This window comes from Protopterus annectens, chromosome 6.part0 (genome assembly GCF_019279795.1).
Source record: "Protopterus annectens isolate FY-2018-M chromosome 6.part0, PAN1.0, whole genome shotgun sequence".
Lineage (NCBI taxonomy): Eukaryota > Metazoa > Chordata > Ceratodontiformes > Protopteridae > Protopterus > Protopterus annectens.
This window is the reverse complement of record NC_056737.1, coordinates 414,444,244-414,468,053: the sequence shown is the minus strand read 5'-3', so window position 1 is coordinate 414,468,053 and position 23,810 is coordinate 414,444,244. Positions and strand designations below refer to the sequence as shown.

The 23,810-nt window shown below is 38.9% G+C and overlaps 1 protein-coding gene across 1 annotated transcript in view; it reads left to right on the top strand.

The window, feature by feature from the left end:
• Window positions 1-3,034: 3,034 nt before the first annotated feature.
• AVEN (apoptosis and caspase activation inhibitor) overlaps window positions 3,035-23,810 on the top strand; it is a 174,042-nt gene continuing 153,266 nt past the window's right edge. Inside the window, exon 1 of the mRNA XM_044074156.1 lies at window positions 3,035-3,106. The gene's annotated coding sequence lies outside the window, so the exon portion shown is untranslated. The remainder of the gene's footprint in view (window positions 3,107-23,810) is intronic.

Genomic DNA, 23,810 nt, shown 5'->3' with positions numbered 1-23,810 from the left:
TGCACCTTGTAGCGTGACGATGTTCCTTCAGTTGACAAACTTTTTTCTGTCTTTTGTGCTTCAGTTCCCTAGGTAGTTAGTCTTAGGAGACTTTAACAGTAGGGTCAAAATGAAAAGCCATTGAATGGCCTTTGTGAAATAATGTATCCGCATTGTAAAGGGACCGTGGTTTACTCAAGTGGTTACTATGTTGCTTTCACCTTGGTGTGATGACAGCTGATGTAGTGGTGGAGCCTGTTAGTTGGTCTGATCATGTGATCATTTATTTCTCAGTTTACCAACCCTTGTTTAGCTAAGTATAGTGGATGAGAAATGTCTTAGACATGCAACTGCTTTTTATTCTTGTTTTGCACAGCCATCTCCACAGTTGTGCTGCCATTAATCTAGATAGGTAATTGAGGCTTATAATCAAGATGACACCTCCTTGTTGGGTCTTGTTGCCTCACGTTATGTGCACCCTGTCCATATGGTCCATATGGTCCATTTGGAGCCATGACTTGACTTTTGAGCTATAGGAACTGGTCAGGTCAGCTCAAAGGTTAGAGCAAAAGTGGCATAAATCAAGTCAGCTGCAAGGCAAACTTCCTCTAGTTTCTCATTTCACAGGTTAGTAGGCCAGGGTTGGGGGCAGAGAGAGCTCAAAGGGTGTAGTTTATCTGAATTCAATAAATCATTTGTCACCACAGTGTCTCATAACAGGTTAATGGCAGGTGCTGAAAGGTACAGGGATGGGGCTGAAAATGGGAAAGTAGACAGGGGACTGGATAATTGACAGGAATAAAAAGTGATTACGATAGTACAAGTAACAGAAAAGATGGTAAGCAGTGATATGCCATGAAGTTGGTTGCAAGAACAGGCTCTGTTCAGTATATTTATGTCAGTTATTACACCAGAGTTTGAGAGTAAAATCAGACTTTTTACTGTGGATGCCATAGATGAAGCAGATGTTGTAGATTGGAGTAATGACTGTATTCATACTTCAGAAAAGTCCTGGTACACAGTGCAGGGTGCACAGATGGGCAGAAACTGCGGTTTATGACAAAGTTTGGTTGTTTCATTTTATGTGTTTAGAATGTTAATCTTGGGTTCCATTTCCTCATTATGAATGCATCAGCCCATAATATCTGTCTGTTTTGAATGATGCGGTGGTGGTGCTGCGGTAGCACTGTCGGCTCACAGTTAGACGTTGCACGTTCGATTCTCAGTTAGAGTGTCTTCTGTGTGTCGACATGCATGAATGGGCGTTCCTCATTAAAGGTTGTGCGTTAGGCCTGGCAAGCCAGCACGTAAAAATCTACTGCCAATCATTAGCGGACCGGAGTTCCGCTGTGGCGACCCCTAACCGGAAAAAGCCGAAAAACAGTTGTTATTTACACTTTTACTTCTAAATCAGTGCATGTGTTATAAGGTGTCATTGCATGTTTAGCTCTCTAATCACACAACCTCACTTTCATTCTCTGCAAACTCAATATTCAATCCTTCTTCCCAGAGCTCCTCTGTACCATCTGGCCCATCTTATAGGCACTAGTGCTGTCTGCAGTAGGAGGCTGTATGCTGTTCACGATGCTTGAATTTGCCCCCCATGTTTGCATTTGAGTTTAAACATCAGGACAGAATAATACATCACATTTTTCAGTATTATGTCAGCTGTTTATAAACCTGCTGTTCTGTTGTTCAGTCACTTGGTGACTTATCTGCCTTGACAGTGGTAATTCATGTTACACACTATGATGATAAGGCACTGGAACAATATACCCATTATTTCCCTCTTGCATCTTTACCCTACTAGGTGAGTAGTCATGCCTAGTTGTGCTTGAAAAACTAACATGGAGGCAGTCATGCTATCCTGCTGTCCTATCATCTGTTTCTTAATGTATTGTTTATTGCTATCTGTTATCTTGACTGGTGAAGAACCACCATGCTTAGCAGTGGTTGATAACTGAGATGGTAACTCAGTGATCATTAAAAATGGGGCAGAAATTCAGGATTATGAGAAACTGTTTTGAAACATTAGGGGCAGAGATATAGAGAAGAGAATAAGACTATTTAGTTAACAAGTATTTGCAGAGTAAAAGTACAAGTGAAATTTAAATTCATCATGGACTTCATATAAAACATGACATTAATTTAATATTGCAGCCTTAGAATCATGCCCTTTGTACAAGAGAATGGCGACAGTGTAATGCTTTATAATAATGAAATTGGAATGAGTCCTTTTTCTAGCCTATGTTGACTTGGTTTGTTCACTTGTCTGTTAATTCCTTTACCGTGACAGATGTATGTATGTACAGCAGAGGTCACAGGTATTACTCCAAAGCTTGCTGACCATCTGCCCTGAATCTGTTCACATTTCCTTACTTAATAGAAAAATATGTGATTTGATAATATCTTATGCAGAACATACTTGGAATGGATTTCTGCTCTTAGTATAATCTAGAGATTGGAAACTCACAAAACTTAATATCCCCTTCATAGTTACACTAACGTGTCTGCGTTTGCTACATGCACTGAGAAGACCTTGAATCCATGCCTGCTAATGGACATTTATAATTGTATGCATTTTCTTTTTTGTAATTATTTATTATTAAAAGAAATAGCGTTAAACAGTAGAAGCAGTGGTATCATTTTTTTATTATTGCAAGAACTAGCTTTGAATTTCAGAAGGAAAGTTATATTATTAACGCCTTTTGAATGCAGCTACGTGCTGAAAACAAATGTGTGTTTGTGTGTGTGTGTACCAATCATACAAAAGCTGTTGAGTGATTTTGAAGTGGTTGTAATGTCACAAAACATCCATAGATCAGCAGAAAAGATATAAGCAGAGGAAATAAAAACATATTAAAAAAGGCCGATTTTAACAGATGTTTGTAAGTGATAAAAAAATATACTTGTCATGTAGTGTGTTTGAGCCTTTCCATTGAAAAGACACTTAACATTGCAGGAAAAAACTGTTTGTGTCAAATATTGAGATTTTAACCAAGCTGGTCTCATACTGAATTGCATTGCTATTGTAACATACTTTTGTTTTCTATCAGGTGATTCATTCAGCCAGTTTCGATTTGCAGATGAAAAGGAATGGCAGGTGGATACTGCAGCAAATACACAGGTAAGGATTACTTATCAAACAAGCACATCAGACACTGTAATGGTCAGGAAGTGTATATCTTACTTATGACTTCAAAAAACACATATATTTTGAGACAGCCCCCCCCCCCCAAAAAAAAAGGAAAACATATATAATCATATCACGTTAAGTTATGTTTGTTTTTAATATTTTAATTACTTCTGGAAATTAGAAACTGGAGGTTGTAATTATATTGGTTGTCAATAGAATTCAAGCACTGGATTAACATGCTAAAAGATGGCCACAGTTCAGACTGTTTGTGGTGCGTTTATCAGACATGGGTAGGAGCTGTGCTGGATTTGATAGGAGTATTGAGAGAATCTGAAACTTATGTATTAGTAATTCCTCGTTTCCATGCATGACAAAGAAGTGCTACTTGAGTTCTGGAAGTAAGCACCAACAAGAAAACTTTAAAGGAGGAAATAAATATGGTCTGTAATGTGTGTGAATATTTGGTGGATAGAAGTAGTTTTCATTGACTAGAGGGAACAAACAAAAATGCACAGTGATATGAAGATTTCAAAAGAACACAAGCATACCTCTCAACCTCTTAGTGCAGGAAATCTAGACAAAGCTTGACAAAATGGGGATACAAAGGCCCATAAATAGGGACAGATTTTAAATATTGCTGTTATAAACTTAGAAAGTTGCTAGGGTAATAGGGTTTGTGTTAAAATACATTTTTTAGAGAATTTGAAGTCTGAAACTGAAATATATGTCATTATTTGGTGACTTCAAGCATTATATCATCACAGTGATGTGCCAGAAAACCACAAATTTTATGAGGAACACACCAAAAATATGAGGCAAAATTCTGGACATTCTGCGAAAATCTGAACAGTAGAGAGGTATGATTACACAAGAGTTCCATTCCAGTGTGATTTATGGTGACATCTGTAATGTACAAGTGCCATAGGGACATGAAGAGAGTCATAAAAAGAGTAGGGCTAAAGACCTGCACTGAAGGGTGTGCATGTGAGAATGGAGAAGATTCTGGCACTCTTCAAGTACATGCCGTGAAGGCTAAGACTATGTAGAGAGCAGTAAAATTGAAAGCTAAGAGAGTAAGTCCTTGCAAGTGTCTTTCGTCAAAAGTACAGGACCTGAACTTGCAAGTCCCAGCACTTTGAAAAATAAATTAAATGTGTAGTAATGTGTTTGTTTTTTTACTGTATTAAGTGCACTGTCTTACTGTCTTTCTCTACCTCTAAATCTAACTCCTGTTATTGTGTACGACATTGATTTTGTATTGTATTAAGTGGAGCTATTTTTCACATACTAGTGTTGATCAGATTGGAGCTTTTCTCCCCGGGCCAACTCTGAAAATGGGCAGCCTGTCCAGTTGGACTTTCATGGTAAGCAAATGTAAAATAAAATAAAATAAAAATAAAATACCATTTTAAAAAAAGAAAAGCAACAACAAAAAAAAAGCATATTTTGCAGAGTGCTTCATCTCCCAGCATCCTCACTTTCTCAACACTCTGCTGCTTAGTAATTTTGAGATTTCTGTATCTCGGAGGAGGGGGAAAAAACTTTAAGATAATACTACCTCAGACTTATTACATTCCCCACATTCTCACTTTTAGTTAAGCTCAACTGCAGTTACGGGCCTCAGATTTTCAACAGGCACCCTGTGCAGGTAAGGGAAAAGTACAAGAAATATCTCTCTCTCTCTCGCTTTTAATAAATTTAGCCTAAATCCAAAATTCTAATTTTTATTCTAGGGCAGAAGGAACCTGCTGCATAATTATTATTTTTTTTATTTGTGTTTTAATAACTAAGGTACAACTCTCATCCAGAAAGCCAAGTTCACTGCAGGGTTAAAATGAGCAAACTAGTAAGCAATAGCTTGTGGATGTTTACAAAGGCTCACATGTAAATAGTTAACAAGAAGATATTTTCTATTAGAAAGGTTTTACATCCCACTGAAGTGAGTTGGACTCCATTTTGGAGGCAAAGTCTGTTACATCCTACTAACTAATTTGGTCATTACAGTGGAAGGGAAATCCATGCAGCTACTGAAAAATGTCGCCACTAAATGGTGAAACATGTTGAGAAATTCACTTTTCATAGTAAACCAATTCCTACACAAAGAAATATAATTACAAATGACACTAACCTTGTCTGAATCTTTTTTTTTAAATGTATAATATTCCTTACTTCTGTTTCAGCAACCGCATTAGCAGTTTCACAAACTGCACTTTACCTATGCACTGCAGTATTTAGCAGCATGCACTTGAGCAGCACATCACAACAGCATCTTTGCCGACTGAAATGAATGCTGGGATAAGGAGGTTTCTTTGTAAATTAATGTATCTCTGTAATAGAAATAGACCAGGGCTGGGTTGTAGGTAATTCATATATCATGCAAAAAAGGTTGCACCCAAAGGTAATATTTATCATTTGTTAATATAAATAGAAGCTCCATTTACTGTAAAAGGCAGCAAACATTTTGGACTATTTCATTTAATCTTCATCAGGAACAGTTTAATATGCAAACAAGTATTTTATATTCCACTTCTGATGATGTAATAATTAGCTCTACTCCAAATTGATGTAGTTCCAATTCAGGCTTCTAATAATTAATTATGTAGCTTTTACTTAAGATAGTCAAATCAGTTCATAAATTTTTATTCCCTTTATGCAATAAATTATATATTTTAGAAATAAATTTCATTTACATTATAATGCATTTCTAATCACATATAGATGTTCTATATAGTGATCACTATTGCAGTAGCCTAAGCTATATGGATTATATTCTGTGAGGATATAACAGCCAGCAAGCTTCCAGAGCTTCAGGACACATTCCTCTCACCCAAACATTTAGTCAGGTTGAGCTGAGCTGACTAAAAAGAATGGTTTGGACACCAAGCCCTTCAGAATTTTTATGTCACTATAGAGTATGCTCCGTTGAGGCTTTTGAGAATTGATGGTCAGGTTGTACTGTTCCTTTACTAGGCAGATAAGTTCCCTTTGAGAAGAAAAAACTTTCTGTTTTAAAAAAATGTTTATTGATAACACTTTCCTGTAACAGACTATCATGAGACTGTATTGTACTTTTAAATGGGGCCACTTATTTTTTCTGTCAGTTTAAACGTTGTTTAAAGTATTTAAATACATTTTTTTCTGTGAAGAAATTGTATTTGTTTTACTTTTTGTAGTTGCCAAAGTGTTTAAAGTACTTTTTACCATGTTTTTCTGTGAAAAAGCTGACTTTTAAAAGACTTTAAATTTGTACCGGCTCTTGCTTGTTTTCCACAGGAAAGATGCATTATTGTCATCTTGACCATGGAACAAACTGTCAGTCCCATGATCAATACTTCTTCCAGCCACAAAAAGAAGTTGTTAAACAGTCTTTGCCACCACATTAGGCTACCAATTTGCCTCAGCCATAGCTGTGTGATGCTGCTATAGCCATTAGTTGTACCTCAGACCACTCATCTTTTATCCCAGATCCCTCTGGTGTAGCACCTACAGCCAGTATGGACCCAGAGGGTTAACCATGTCCTCTGTGGTTGTTGGGGTCCACTCAGTGGGCAAGAGGGAGAGCCACTCTTGTTGGTCCTGGGAGGGGAAAAGGGAAGGCTTCCCTGTTTGGTAAGAATGTTGTGCCTATCCCAGGTGAAGCTGCTGCTGCCATTAATAACACTGCTGGACCATCTTTCCTGTCAAAAAAGAAGCAGTAAACATGCATCTACTCCTAATTTCTTTGGACAGGAGTAATTTACTAGATCTGCCTCACGGTTTAATTTATTGTTCCTTCTTAGAAAATAGTTTCTAGTTGAAGAAAGAGGGATACTTCTTTTTCTGAACATATTCAAAGTTCTTAATCCGGAGAAGAAGATGAAGGGACAGATACAGGGTTTTCCCCTCAGATTTCTAATTCAGACTCGGAGGACAGCTCAGTTTCGTATTCTCCATATAGGAATTTCTATTTCTCTGAGACTACTACCAGAATGTTCCAGAGTTTTCAATGGGAGGACACTGAAGTTTTTCAGTCCCTTACAGTGGTAATTTCCAGAAACCTTTGCCTATTCCTCCAGTTCTTTCAGCTTTAGAGGATGTGTGTGTTACTGCCTGTAATTTTCCTGATAGTTAGCCAGCTACCCCTAAAAAGTCAGATAGGATGTATAAAGTTCCTCAGTCCTTGGAGTCTGCCTGGGGTACAAAAGTATCCATGCAAACACCTCCAAGCAAAAATCCCAAATCCCGTAGACACCGCTGCACACGTCAAAGCCCCACATACACATGTTCCCCCAGTTTTCACCATGAATTGCTCATCCAGTCTGTCCTCCCAGTGTTCCCAGACCTCTTCAAACTGACTACCATAATATTTGTGGAATATCATATACACTCACCAACTCCCGATTTCGAACAGCAGCCATCATTCCAGACACAATCAAAAACTCAACCAGTTCAGGTCTTTCACCCACGGTTCCCCCATTTCCACTCCCTGCCTAAAATCTGACATCAATCCATAATAGGGAAGGCAGTCATTAAACTACAATCCAACTGTCTTCCTGGCCTCTTTCCACCCCACCACCCTTCCCTCTCTAATTATCCACTTCCAATACCTTGGATCCTCCTTCAGATTTCCCCAGCAAATTCCAGTCCCCTCTTGCCAACCCTCTGCAACCCCAACCACAGCCATCCTGCAGAACCCCCCTTCACTCTTGTGTTAACTCAATTCCCAGCACACTCCCCACCACTCCATAAATACAATGCAGTGTATGACTGCCATCACTCTCCTCAAGGATCTGTGTCCAAAATCCCACTTCCTCTCCATTTCTTGAATTTCCCGCCCAATTCACCATATCCCTCTCACCCTGAACTGCAGCCTTCTACCTTTGCCATGCCTCAACCATGCAGCTATGCAGTTGCAAAACATCCCCCAAATCAGGTAATCCAAAACCTCCCCATTCCACTGGGAGGATCAAAGTACACCCATCCCATTCCTTCCCTCTTCCCCTCCTAGTCAGAACTCCCCAATTCTCCAGTAACCACTATCCACAACCTATCCTCTGGTCAACAAACACACCGGCCCTGTGTAAAAAAACAAAGGGACCAAAACCACCTCAAGTACCTGCATCTCGATATCCACATCCACAGGCAAGAGCACCCAGTTTTTCAGTGTCTATAGCATCCCCTGCATAGTCTTCTCCCCCACACATCCCCAGCTGCCACAACAGAATCCCTTCCAATCCATACTCCCAAATACTTCGCCCTATCATGTCCCCATAAATATGGACACCAGTGAGCCCCAGTCACCTCCACATCTGGCATATTGAAGTCTTTTGTGAATATTTCCATATATGCTTTCCCTTGACCTCCGCACTTCTGTGCCCAATACAAATGCCCATACAATTTCCAAAACACCTCCAGTAACCCTTCTTGCCATAGGCTCCCCTAAATTTTGCAATAACCCTTTCTATTTCCTGTTAAGTCGATGCACTAAAAGTCTGTGTAGTCTGGAGTTACCATCAAAAGCAGTTGCTCAAGAAGAGTCCCTCCAAACTCATGCATATAATACAGGCACTCCCCCACTTTCTCTCCAACACTCTGTGATTGCCCCTTCTCAGTGAGATTCCCTCCATTCTGTAATCAGCACCTGTAAATATTTCCTGTTACTTCTTAATCAGATCTCTTTTTCTATTATCTGTACCCTAATTTCAAAGTCCACCTTCATCCTAATCCACTAACTATCTACAATCCCTGGAGTGCATTCTGTCTTCCCCAGTAACCCCCAAATAATTTCCACTACTCATTCCCTAAACTGCTGTCCTTCCAACAGGCAGGTGGGGAAGCACCAGCATCCCATCTCTATTCCTCCACCCTGCATCTTTATCCTAGTAACAATTGGCATGTCACCCTGCATCTTTATCCTAGTAACCATTGGCATGTGATCTGAAATAGTCACCAGATGTGTATCAGAGTCCATAAACAAATGCACATATTCCTGTGAAATATAATTTCCATTTAGTCTAGCACAGTTATTGTACCTGGGGAACAATATGTAAATTCTCTCCAAGTTGCATCACCGAACCCATGTCATTCACACCATGTATTTTCATAAATCTCTTCAGAAATCTACCCTCATTTGTTATATTTTCTAGTCCAGGCCCCCCAGACACATCCCCACTGATGCAAATACAAGTCAAGTCCCCACCCACAAGCAGTATTCCCCTACAAAAGCAGACTATCCCTCTCAACATTTTTTAAGATACACAACAGCTGCTCTGGGTGGAATACAAATACATTTCAGTATAATCCTCATCACCCACCAGTAGCCCCCCCCCCCCCCCCCACACACAAATCTGTCATTACCATCTTCTTTTTCTTCTTCTGTCACTATTGGAGCTCCTCTAGCAAATAATATAAGTACTGTTCCTTTCCCTTATTCCCGATACCTTGCCAAACATTCACCCTGAAATCCTTTCATCAAATCCACATGCTCAGTTCCCTGCAAATGCATCTCCTGCAGCATTGCCACCCACATGCTGCACTTCCTGTTACAATTAATTAATATTTCCCTTTTGTCCACACCTGCAAGACCAATCACAGTCCAAGACAACATGGAAAATTTCACCACAACTGCATGAAGTTACTACTCCCATCAACCATACATGGCAGCCTTTTAAATGTCTGTTTCTAGCTTTTGTGGTACTTGCAACCACTAATGTTTGGCAAGTTAATCCTTTATACCATTTTTTTCTTATCAACATTGGAACCTATGTCACATTTTACAAGATTGTTTTAAACAAAACACTCAAACACACCCTCAGAACACTTCCATAACTTGTTAACTTAATACAAACACACATAACTGTTTATATCTTCAAATAATGAAGCTTCACCTTCCTAATAGGAACATTTGTCCCAAATAGACAGCTGCTAACACAGGCCTTCATTAACCTGAAACTGAGATCATCCATGCTAAGACACTTTATTGCCTGTTCTTTTACTTAAATTAATTGGTGTCTGTTCTTTTTTTTATCTTTATTCCTCCCCCATATATGAAAACAACTTGCATGCTTTCAGAAAATATTAACTTTTAGCCTAGAAGAAACCAGTGTGCTGGCATTGCCATATTATCAGCTTCTCTCCATGGAAATATAAAAGAAAAAAAATGTAGTCCTCTACTGCAGCCCGAAAGACAAGCTGAAATATTTATTGCTAAAGGAAAAATTTTTATTATATTTGGTGTTCACATATTTACTTGCTTCCACTTAAAAGTTGTTAGATTAAGCCTAGGGTCTTAATACGGACATTCAACTATGCATAAGTAAGAGAAAACATATCAGCTCTACATATATTATGATCTGTGTACTTTTGCACCATATCCACCTGCCTGAACAACTCAAGATTACAGCCTATTAGCTTAGACATGCTTTTGTCTAGCTTTTCTTCTCTTTTTCCAGTATAATGCTTATGTTTCTTAATACCAAAAGTGAAGAGGAAGAAAAGGCACCTGTTTGCTGTAGTAACTTTTTATCACATAAACGAACAAATATACTACTTTACTAAAAGCCTGCAGTTTGTATTCTGAAATATTTCATAGAAATACTGTTAAGGTCATAAATTGTTTTAGTTATAGTTACCTCCTTTTCCATCTTCTTCCCCTCCCCTCCCCTCAGTGTCCTTCCAAACATTTATGACATAAAGTGAGGCAAATGCTTTTCAGTTCCCCACAACTTTAACAAAGTCAACAAAAGTCCACTGTTTACACATTTTCTTATAAAGCTGTATTTCAAAATGCAACTGATGCTTTGGACTCTCACATTTATTCACTAATTTCCATGTTGCTGGTCTTCTTCCTTACCATCTTTTTCTCCCAACTCCAGACTCTGTTCCAGTTCTAAGGTACTCCCAATTCTTCTGTTCATCTCCTGTACTTTTTTCTGTCTCTCAAGTATTTTCCTTTGCCAGTGAAACCTTCTCCACTGTTCCAAAGTCCTTTTTTATCCAAAGAATGAGAAGTAGAGTCCCCTTTGGCTTGATGGCTCACTTTTTGTTGGACAAACTTTTATATTTTCTCCTTATCCTGTTCTGCATCAAAAAATGATTCTGTTCTCCAGGAAAAGAAAAATATTCTGAAGACAGCTGGATAGAGCAGCTTGAATCTCACACCTGCCTCTCGACATTCATTGATTACTGGAATCCATTTGTTTCTCTCCTGCCTGGGGAACAGTGAATAATCATTTTCTGCAGACACTCTACTGTCTCCAACTTTTAATACTTTGCCCTTTTGACACAGTTTTGTCAAGATCAACTCTTTCTGTCAGTAGGTTTGCATCTTTACTAATACAGATCTTGGCTGCTTTCTTGTGGCCAGAATTAGAGCATACACACTGTGTGCCCTTTCAATTAACAGTTCCTGCTGTGGAATACCAGTCCAGTTGCTTGTTTCTGTCTTCATAACATTACTTGAGTCTGTTCCTTTTAGTTTCCCCTGGCATAACAGAAAATCTCAGATTTTCCCTATGTGGTCTGTCCTGTAATTCTGTCATTTTTGAAACATCTCTTCTTGAGCAGTCTCATAAGCAGGCAGTCTTTTCTTCATTTCATCCTATGATTTTTGTAGTTTTTTCAGCTCATCTGACAAACTTTTTAAAGCCTCTACTGTTTTTTTTCCAGCCTTTTATTATATGAGTTGAAATACTCCTACAGTGTTTCATTTATTTTAATCAGCTACGAGTACACTTGACTTATTTTCTTCTCTCTAGATTACTGGAAGCCATGTCTTGTACCAGCTGCTGGATTCTTCCCAGTCCGTGTTTTCCTTTACCTTTTATAGCTGATTTTCTTCTGGTCTCTGTTGCATTTTTCTTTAATGACATCAAGGCAGTGTACTTACAATTCAGTAACTGAATTTACTAAAGGTGACAGGGTTCCTGGCCCATGTGTATATAATGCCATTTATCTATTGCCTTTATATCCTCAAGCCAACTATGATGTTCACTTTGTATATACCATATGGCTATATATTGCATTTTGTTATTATCTGTGTATATGATGTCATGTATCTGTTGTGTTTTGTATGGGCTAAGACTGAAATGGGACCAGTGGGACCAGTACTGTACTCCAGTTAACAAATTCAAAATAAATAAAACAAAATAATTTAGTTTCTCATATTGTATAAGTCATTACTCATTGTTTAATATATATATATATATATATATATATATATATATATGTATATATGTATGTGTATATATATATATATATATATATATATATATATATATATATATATATATATATATGTGTGTGTGTGTGTGTGTGTGTGTGTATGACTCAGTTAATCCTTCTTCAAGCGCTTTGGTCACTGGTATCACAAATGATGTTAAAATGAGATTTTAAGTTCTCCCTTAGATAAAGATTTAGTTTTTAGCCCCTCTGCAGCAGAGGAGATCAAAACGTTTGATGGAAGGGGTAAGTTGATATAATCTGTTAAGATTTTTCAGCCCTCCTTTTCCAAATTTTGTAAGGGATTCTGTAACCCCTCATCCAGTTTTGGCAAAAAAAAAACAAAATAAACGTTCGCAACAAAATGCAGGTAAACAGCCATTTAAGAAAAAATGGCAAAGGGATTCCAAAAATAATTTGGTAAACACTCAAAACCAAGGACAGTACAAGTTAGAATGACTGTTTAAGGGAACTTGTCCCCTACCTCCCACCCTGGCAGTCCCCTGTCAATTCCAGAAAGTCTGAATCTCTGCTTTTCTCTTTGGCAGCAGATAGTTTCAGACAAGTGGTTCTGAAGATAATTCATCAAGGTTACAGATGGCAGTGGGAGAAAATTATTCCTTTCCAGGGGGTAATCCCTATCTACCAGAACAGACTATTTTATTTCAATCTGTTCTTTATCAAATGCTGTCCCTGGGAGTGATAGAACCAGTTCCTCCTTCCCAGGTGGGAAAGGGTCTTTATTCAAGGATGTTTCTAGTGCCAAAGAAAGAAAATGCTTGGAAATCCTGAACCTGTTTGTGATAGTGCCCAATTTCGAAATGCTGTCACTTCACAACCTGTTACGTCGACTTCCTCTTTCACGTTTCCTAGTAACTCTAGATGTAAAAGATGCTTATTATCCTATCCCTATTCATTTAAATTTCAGGCATTTTTAAGGTTCTGTGTCTAAAATACATTGTCCTTAATTATCTGCATTATCCTTTGAACTATCCACTGCACCAAGAGTGTTTATAAAATGTCTAGCTCCAGTTCTAGTTAATTGCAAGCTACAAGGTATCCACAGTTTTCAATATTTAAATGACTTGCTAGTCTTCAATGAGTCTTTTTCAAAGTTTCAGGGATTTCCTGAGTTGGGTGAGAGATCTCTTACACAAGCATATTGGTCATTTTAGCTTGTATGTCCAAGAGAACATTCAAAAGTCTTCACACAGGGGTGTGTTTTTAGGATGTCAGCTAAACACCTCAGTTCAAATAATCTATTTCTAAGGTTTTCCACTCAGACTTCAGTCACTGCAAGAGAATACCTCAGGATTTTGGGTCTCATGGCATCTGTGATTCTCATGATACCCCTAGCAAGACTCCACATAAGAAAGATACAATAGTATCTGAAGTGTCTTGTGTACCAGCACTAACATCATTTGACATTTCAAATCCCATTGTAGAGGCTTATCAGAAGAGAAATCATTTGGTGGAGACCGCAAATATCCTTAAATTTAGGTTGTTCCTTCTTCCTCTCTGTTCCAAAGCAGTCGGTCACTACAGACACCTTGGACTTTGCTTGGGAAGCAGTATGAGAAGAGATAAAAGTGAAAGATGTGTGAGACACCAAGAAGAGATGTAATCACATAAATATAAAAGTGATGCTTGGCATGATCCAAGGCACTCAAGTCTCTGAACCAACCTTCATCCCCAGGACCTCTTCAAGTTGTTACAGACAGTAACACATTCAAGTGGTACATTAACAAGGAAGGGGGAACCAGGACGTACTCCCTTTGCAGACTAGCCATATTAGTTTGGGATATAGCTTCACAGTGCAGTCTCACTCTGCAGTCATCCTGCATTCAGCCAGAGCAAAACTGTGTGGCAGACAAGCTGAGCAGGGCAAGGACAGACCCTCATGAATGGAAACGAGAGGGGGGGGGGCTTCCAAGATTTGTTCCTTCTGTGGGGAGTAGCTCAAGTAGACCTAGTTGCCTCTTCTCTGAATACTCAACTGGTAAGATTCTGCTTCAGGTCTCCATGCAAGAAGGCCCGGATGACAGATGCCTTTTTCTTTTCTTGGACAGGAATGTCCCTGAATGATTTTCCACACTTTCCTTTGATGTCCTAGCTCTTCTGAAGTTTCAGAATGAATCCCCCAAGAACACTGTAGTGCCTCCGTTGACTGGATCTACTCACAAAAGATCAGGAGACTTGCCTGCAATCAGTGTCAGTTGAATGCCTGGATGATAGGGTCATAATTCTGTTTAGTTACCTGTTTACTGAGGACTTGCAGCAGGACCAAAGAGAAAAGATTTTCTAATTGGTACCAGAAACATAACAATCACCTGTTCAGGGATAGTTGTTCTCTGGTTTTATACTATGGCCTTTCTTACTCCATCATCAGGGTTCATTTATTGGCCATTTTAGCTTGTATGCCCATAGGTCCTCCTCTTCCAATACAGTCTCATGTCAAAATGTTTTTGAAAGCAGTTTTGCATAAGAGGCCTCCTAGAAAACCATTTACCTCCTCTTGGGATCTAAATTTTATGTTAAAGAAGCTAATGCTTGCTACATTTGAACCAGCTAACCTGGCTATCAGGTTCTTAATATGGAAAACAGTTTTAGTGATTGCATTGACCTGTTCAAAAAGGGTATCTAAGTTGCAAGCTCTTATGGTGAGTCAGCACTACCTCATTTTCCACAGGGACAGAGTTTCTTTGAAAACTAATCCTTCCTTCATGCCTAAAGTCGTATCCAAGTTTACTTCGTCAAACTATCCATCTCCCCATTTCTTTCCTCAACCTAAATACGAGGGAGAAAGGATGCTTCATACCTTGGATGTCCACAGACAACTTGGGTACTCTTCTGACAGAAATAAATCTTTCAGATCTTCAGATGAATTGTTCATTTCTTGTGAAGATAAGAAAAAGGGATAACCTGTGTCAAAGTGGACTATTTCCAAATGGTTGTCTAAGGCTATTACCTTTTGTTATACTCACCACAATAAAACTGTTCCACGGCCTTGGCTTCATCTATGGCTTTTTGGAAACGGTTGGATTCTAGCAGTATTTTGCAAGGCATGACAAGCTTGATTCGTTCTCTAGGTTTTGATCAGTCAATTCCTCAGGGCCTTCTGGACTGTTCTACATCTACCTCCTAAAATTTATAAGCTAAGGTAATATACTTCTATAGCGTAGGCTACTGCAGCAGTGATCAATATGAAGAACATAGTACAGTTGGGTAAGTAAACTTAACATAACAGTAGATGTTTGAATGATCTCAGCTGCAGTAGATGCTCCCTCCCCTCCCTTCAACCACCTTGCATCTTGATGTGTTGTTATTGCCAGGGTGTGGAGTTTTATTTTTTTGTTGTTCTAACATTGTCCTTTCAGGGCTCAGCGTCCTTCCCTCTGCTGACATGAAAGTTCTGAATGGCGCGGTTCGCAAACCTGTCTTTTTAGTTAGCTCAACTTGAGCAGACTTATGGTTTAGGCACAAGGAAGGCGCCCTGAAGGTTTGGAAGCTGGCCGGCTGTTATATCCTTGCAGGATATAACTTTTATAGTTTAGGCTACTGCAGCAGTGATCATACGAATGTCTACTGTTATGGTAAGTTTACTTACACAACTGTTCTTTCCTGTTTAACCATTAGCTGTCTGACATACTGTAACTATAACTTTCCCATAGGTTTGATTTGTAAACATTTATTAATATAAATTTTTTTCTGCATTCACTTTCTTTCTTTGCCTGACAAAAATTAAATGATCTCCAATTAGTGTAGCCCATTCATGTTCCCATCCTGGGTAATTCCAAGTAAGAATGAGAGCCAGCTTGGAAGATCATCATCTAAACAGCCATGGTGGTATTTTGTGCCCACACTGACATCTCATCATTGCAGTTTTGTGTGGACCTAGCCCCAGCCCTTAGTGGCTGATGTGAACACCCTCATCATTACAGATGGATCTGGTGCCCTTTCGATATGTATCTATACTCGCACACAGATCCCCATGAGAGCTGATATCACCAGAAGTCCACATTTTCCCAGTCTATGACTGCTGGTGTTAGGCAGGTCTCCATTGGCACAGAAGCAATAGGCTGACTAGAAACCCATCATCTCCCTCCCACTAAGATAGTGCAAACTTCTTGCTTCCACACTCCCCTGTGTGGCCGTCACTGTTTGAACTGGAGTCGCTTAAGTAATTTATAAACATTTATCAGTGCAGAAATAAAGATGCCAATTTTCATTTGTTTGAATGCAAATGCTTTTTCCAAGAAAGAACTGTGGGAGATTTGGAAAATGAACTTAGTAAATGTGCAGGGAAATGGATTTATAAGTTAAACAATTATTGCCACCAGGTCTTAATGAGGTGTTTGAACTCAACCTTATTTCCCGCATGGTGGATGCAATACGGTGAATTTGCCCTCCATAGAAATTTATAGAATAATAGATTTATAGTGTGTTGGAGTGACATATAATTATTACAAAGGTGAATTGTTTTTGTATTAAAGATGTATTTATTGAAACACATTGATTATACAATGTAAAAAATATGTAGTTAACTGTAGTGTTTCAATTTTATGATACCATGAGGAGTTCCAACAGAATATCTAAATGTTAAATTATTGCTGATGCATTTGTAAGAGAAAACAGACTGCCTAATGTGCTGCCGTGTATTACAAAAATGGTGGTGTTTGCATTTATGCTGTTTTTGGGCACTGCTTTTGCTGTGTTGACAGGGTTACAGTGTGAGCATGCCCTCTATCCTTGTTTTTCTAGTGTTTTTGTTAGGAGTAACTCATATCTTTGTATATACTGGGAAGCTCTAGTCTGTACTTGAACAAACTGGGGAACCTAACAGTACCTCCTGCACCATCCTTGGTAAACCATGAGTAACCTATGTCATGCTAAGGCGCATCTCCTCACAGCATGATACTGCACATCAGGAAGCTGAAAAGGGGTGTTCTTCAGATGTACTAAACTGTCTACTGGCTTTAGTGGTGTACTATTGGAATTGCATGTAAACGAATGTGTGTGTGTATGCAAGCAATTGTAGGCAGTCATTGGAAGATAGGAACAATGTTATGCAAGTGATCACAGGGACCGTAAGCTGTCTAGCCATATACGCCTTTAAGAAGACCAACTTACAATTTATTGCAACTCGTTACAAACACTTATCATTTTGTCATCAGGGCTGTTATTTGTGCCCATACTTTCAAGTTTGCATGTAGTTGATGAATGTCTTATTGTCTACAGCCTATGTACTCAATTGACTTTTGCATTGATTGTGCAACTGTGAAGTTAGTATATCAGTAATGGGGCTGTTGGGAGCATGCAAATACTTCTATGTTTAGTACATTTCATGTCCACAATTGAAATTATATCTTAGTGGAAGGTTTAGCAGTGGTTCTGTGAAATCTTGTTTGACTGATGCCAAAGTACCTGTCAAACTGTGGCATTTCGGAGTTATTTTGACAGTTGCTAAAAGAGCTGTCAGTGCATGGTCTTAGGTAATCTCTCATACTGGACAAATGTGGTGTAGGTCAGCACACACTTCCAGGTGCTTTAACTGTAATGAAGCTGCTGGAGGTCGAAGTGTACATTGGTAGGTCAGCACACACTTCCAGGTGCTTTAACTGTAATGAAGCTGCTGGAGATCAAAGTGTACAGTGGTAGGTCAGCACACACTTCCAGGTGCTTTAACTGTAATGAAGCTGCTGGAGATCAAAGTGTACATTGTTTGGTCAGAACACACCTCCAGGTGCTTTAACTGTAATGAAGCTGCTGGAGATCAAAGTGTACATTGGTAGGTCAGCACACACTTCCAGGTGCTTTAACTGTAATGAAGCTGCTGGAGATCAAAGCATACATTGGTAGGTCAGCACACACTTCCAGGTGCTTTAACTGTGATGAAGCTGCTGGAGATCAAAGTGTACATTGGGCTGGTTGTAATGTCTACCTAAACTGTAGTCTGGGAAATAAGTGAAGTATCCAATGAGTTGTAATTCAATGACTTCTGGTTTGATGGGTTATTTCACAGAAATATACACTATATATGTATTTTATGGTTTAGTATGCAATAAAACCCTCAATGTTCATGGCAAAAAGATGCTTCTAAGTAACTCTCCTCTCTGAATTCCTGTGTAGAAACATGCCAAGGTTTCCTCAGGAATAATCCACAGCAAATCTTCTTACTACAGCATAACCCCACCCCACCCCACCCCTGAAGAACAAAGGTACACAGAAGCTAGTTTTGGTCTGCAGTGTTAGGGCTATAGCCCTCTTCTTATACATAACCTGATTGCATAATAGGTTGTCTAGCTGAACTTAGCAGAAATCATCTCTGCCTAATAAATTATGGTGCCTGACTATTTTAAGTAACAGCTGTATTTACAGATTTTATAGACAATATTTACATCAGTTGTTTTTGCAATATTTATTCACACTATTTACATTATTTATGTAATTTTGAGATACCATTTTGGCAAAAGCCACCAAAAGCATATCTATATACATATATATATATATATATATATATATATATATATATATATATATAGGTTTACTATTGAAATGTCGATCCTGACATGAGCAACTCGTCTTGCACGAATGCGGAACTGCGATCGCCACTACACCGACTCCCAGATGTGCGAACGGCAAAACCTCGCCCCTATCCGACCCATGGTAGCATGGGTGTGGAGGTGTTGCACGGCCGGTAATGTCGATCGTCGAAGTTTTCGCGGTTTCGGTTCGCTAGCAAACAGTTTTCGCAGTTTCGGTTTACGCAAACACATCGATGAGGTCGTCGTTCGAACGAAGTGCATTCGCACATTCAATAGTAAACCATATATATATATATGGATCTACCTGACTAGATCGAAACTTCATAACACCGACAAGCACTTCACCGACACCACATAATCGACAGTTCACAAACACGACACCACATACACTCAACACATCATAACAACAAACAAAACAAATCCCCTATCCAAAACCCACACACAAAACACAAGCACACCAAAATCCTTACAAACCAACACTAACCCTTACATACACAACTATCTACAACCCTAACCGAAACCCTAACCCTAAGGTCCGTCACTATCGCACACTCACTTAACCCGCCCCTAACCCAAAAAATATCACTACTGCACCCTTACCTAACCCGCGCCCTAACCCTAACTCACTTATCCCACCCCTATCCCTACAGACCGGCAACATCGCACACTTACCTTACTCGCACCCTTACCTAACCCGCGCCCTAACCCTAACTCACTTATCCCACCCCTACCCCTATAGACCGTCAACATCGCACACTTACCTTACTTGCACCCTAACGGCCGTCACTACCGCATACTTACACATCCTTTCCCCATCTCAGTGTTCTCAGCATCGGTGTCTTCCTCCGTCGGTCTTCTGCCTTGTCGATCTTCTGGCGCTTTGTCGGTGTTATGACGTTTCGATCTACTCAGGTAGATCCATATATATATATAAATGTGTGTGTGTGTATATACACATGCAAATATATATATATATATATATATATATATATATATATATTTAAAATATATCTAAAAAATATATATATATATATATATATATATATATATATATATATAAAAACATAGTATGTGTCTATATTCCCCCATGTAATAACTCAGGGAACCTAGTAGACATCCTGTACTGGCTATCCAATGCCCACCTCCAAGAGGCCATTGTTCTAGGGTCCATATTAGAAGAGCAAACGCTTAAAATAGTGAAAGCTCTTCTATCGACTTGGAAAACCCAAAACTTTAAAATGTTGAAGGCTTGGATCAGCAATTTTTTTTTTCCCCAGGGATCCAAAAAAAAAAAAGGAATGAACAAACAAAATAAAGTGGGGGCCTCCCAACTTAAATATACCAACTCCTAGATCGCACTACAGTAGAGAAAACAGCAAAGTTCCGCGAACGGCCCAACGATGTTTTTTCCTGGGCAAAAAATCGCTGTTCCGTGCCTTTGACATTTTGTGGTTTCGGGTTTTCAAGTTCAGTAGAAGAGCATTCGTTATTTTAAGCTGTTCAGTCTTCTAATGCGAACCCTTGTTCTACGGGACCTCAATATAAAATGATACACCTGCACAGCAGAGACCCCAACCACCAATGAAACCTACATAGTTTTACACAAACTATAACCTCCCCTACAAGGATCAGCAAGCCTAACAATAAAGAAAGTATCCTAGACTGGATACTAATTAATAGCCCCCAACACATATACAAATCGGTTTACCTTTACAAACCTGAGTCACAGTGGTGCGATTGCTCATATGAGCGAATCATAAGCACGAAAATGAAAACAGCGACAGTTTTAAATGTTCGAAAATCAGCAAATCAAAAAGCAGATTCGCTGATTTTCAAACATTAATGTCGAAAAAAAATCTAATGAAGTGTAAAGCAGGGGGGCAAGCCCCCCTGCACCCCCCACTTTAATATTATAACTCTGAGATCGCACTACAGTGGGGAAATGGATCATTTTCTGATCCCCACTATAGTGCAGTCTGCCCCAAAATGTCGAATGTGCAATGAATGAATGTCACTGTGCATTCGCTCATTGCACATTCGAACCTTTTTCCGTTTGGCGTTAGCAAACTTTGCAAACTGCCTTTCAGACAATTGCTGTTCGCCCGTGTGTAATGCGCATGAAGGTAAACCGTACAAATTAGGTACTTTCCCTGAACATCTGAGTTATCATTTCTTAATGTATACTATTAGGCATAAAGTTGAATGTCCACATCTACCCACTTATAAAACAATAAGAAATAAAAAACTTCAACCTTAATAAATTCTTAGAACTTAAATTATGCAAGTGGTCAGTTCTAAAACAACTACCACTAGATGAGGCAGTAACACACTTTAATAACACATTCCTGGCCATCCTTGACAACCAAGTACCTGCATGCTCTATTAGTATTAAAACATACATAAATATATATATATATATATATATAAATATATATATATATATATATATATATATATATATATATATATATATATACATACACACACACACACACATATATATATATGGATCTAGGACATTTGCTCGAGTGAGCAAACGTCCGAATCCATAATAACCAAACTTATCGAAAAAGCACTTCCGTTAAAGAGTGTTACAAAAAAAATAGTAAAACACTACATTTACATTTTAGCAGGGGGGCTGTGCCCCCCACACCCCCCCTACTTTAATATTCTCCCTCAGAGACCGCACTACAGAGGGGAAAAGGGAAATTTCCCTTACCCGCACCATCGTACAGCCTCGGCAACAGGCATACTTACGCGAAAGTGCTTTTTCGGTGAAAAGCACTTTCACGTAAGTATGCCTGGCTGTTTGGGTTTCGGTTGTTTGCTCACTCGAGCAAACATCCTAGATCCACACACACACGCACATACACATGTACATGTACATATATATATATATATATATATATATATATATATATATATATATATATATATATATACACACACACACACACACATACATACTTACATATATATATATATATATATGTATACACACACACACACACACACACATATATATATATGTATATATATATATATATATATATATATATATATATATAGACACACACACACATACCTATATATAGATCATCCAAAGAAATAATGCCTGGAGCACCTGGCACTCCTCTAAAGCCCCACAAGATCAACTCAAATTTCGACAATATAGGAATGATACAAACAATCCATATTACTGGCCAAAAAATATTTCTGCGATCTAGAGCAGAAACACCACGACAAGCCACACAAGTTCTAAGCAGGTATTAAACTCCTCCACCCAGAGCGGTCCACAGCTCCATCCCCCTCAGCCCCAACCCAAAAATCCATTGCCAACATCTTCAACAGTTTCTTTACAGAAACCATCCAGCCCCTTACTAGCAAACTTAAACCTACTTGTCCTAATGCTGAAACCCATATACCCAGTGACATTCTCTCCTTTAGCTTCCAAAAAGTGCCGACTTCACTCATTAGAACCCTAATTAAAAAACTCAAACCAACCACCCTTTCAGCTGACCTGCTCCCTGCAGACTACCTGCAAAAAGCTGCTGATGTTATAGCAAACCCTGTCTCTATTTTGATAAACAGAAACATAACTGAAGCCTCTATCTGGAAAATATCACATGCCATACCACTCCACAAAGGAGGCAGCTCCATTGAGCTGTCAGACTATAAACCAATCGCTATCCTTTCCCCTCTGGCTAAAATTATGTAAAAGTGTATCCATAAACAACTCTTACACTACCATATTCAACATAATGTTCTGGTCAACTCCCAGCATGGATTTAGACCACAGCACAGTACCACCTCAGCCCTCCTCTCCTTTTCTAATGCCTTAAATTCCAACTGTAACAACAACAAACTATCTTCTGCCCTGTTTCTTGATCTTTCTAAGGCCTTTGACATGGTTAACCACCAGCTACTCTTACTTACCCTAAATAAAATATCCCTAAACAAACATGCCATACAGTGGTTTCAATCTTATCTTAGTGGAAGACAGCAGGCTATCCTTCGGTAGGACAAACTCTCTACCCTTCTCCCCATTACCCTTGGTGTGTCCCTCAAGGCTCCATATTAGGCCCCCTTCTTTTCTCCCTCTTTATCAATGACCTCCACACTGTAATCCCAGATGCAACCTGTATACAGTATGCTGATAACTCCACCCTGATATGCTCAGCCTCTACCCCTACAGATCTCCTTAGTTTAACCCAGAAAACCTTTAATACAGTGGAAAACTGGATCTGTAATCAACAGTTGATATTAAACCCTAATAAAACAAAGCTATTGCTCTTCTCCCCCACTCGCAAATCCTCTCAACTCTCAATCTTCGTTTACTATAACATCTAACAATGGGACCATAATCTCACCAGATATGTATACCAAACTCCTGGGTGCTATAATAGACAACAACCTCAAATATGATGTGCACGTAAACCAAACTATTAAAACCGTTAATAAAAAACTTGGCTCCCTATACAAAAACAAACCTTTTCTCACCCCTCTAGCTAGGACTGCCATTGCCCATACCCATCTGCTTTCAACTCTACTCTATGCCTTACCAATACTCACTAACTTGAACAAAACTGATCTCAGCAAACTCTCTAGCTGCTACAATCAAATTGCCAGGTTTTTCCACAAGAACTCTCTCTATAGGACACACCATTGTCAAAACCTAAACCTCTTAGGTTGGCTAGAGCTCCCCAGGCTAATTCAATATAATCAATTTACTGTAGCTTTCAAGGTTATTAGCCATCCAGAAAAAATGACCTCCCCTTAAAAACATTATCCATCCCTACAAAAACGCTAGGTAACTTCATTCCTCTACAAAACTTTTGGTTCAATCTGTTAAAGCTAACAACCTATCTGGAGAATCTTTGCAAATTCAGTAGGCAAAACCTGGAATTCACTCCCATCTGACCTTACTCTGAGCCCCTCCCATAATCAGTTAA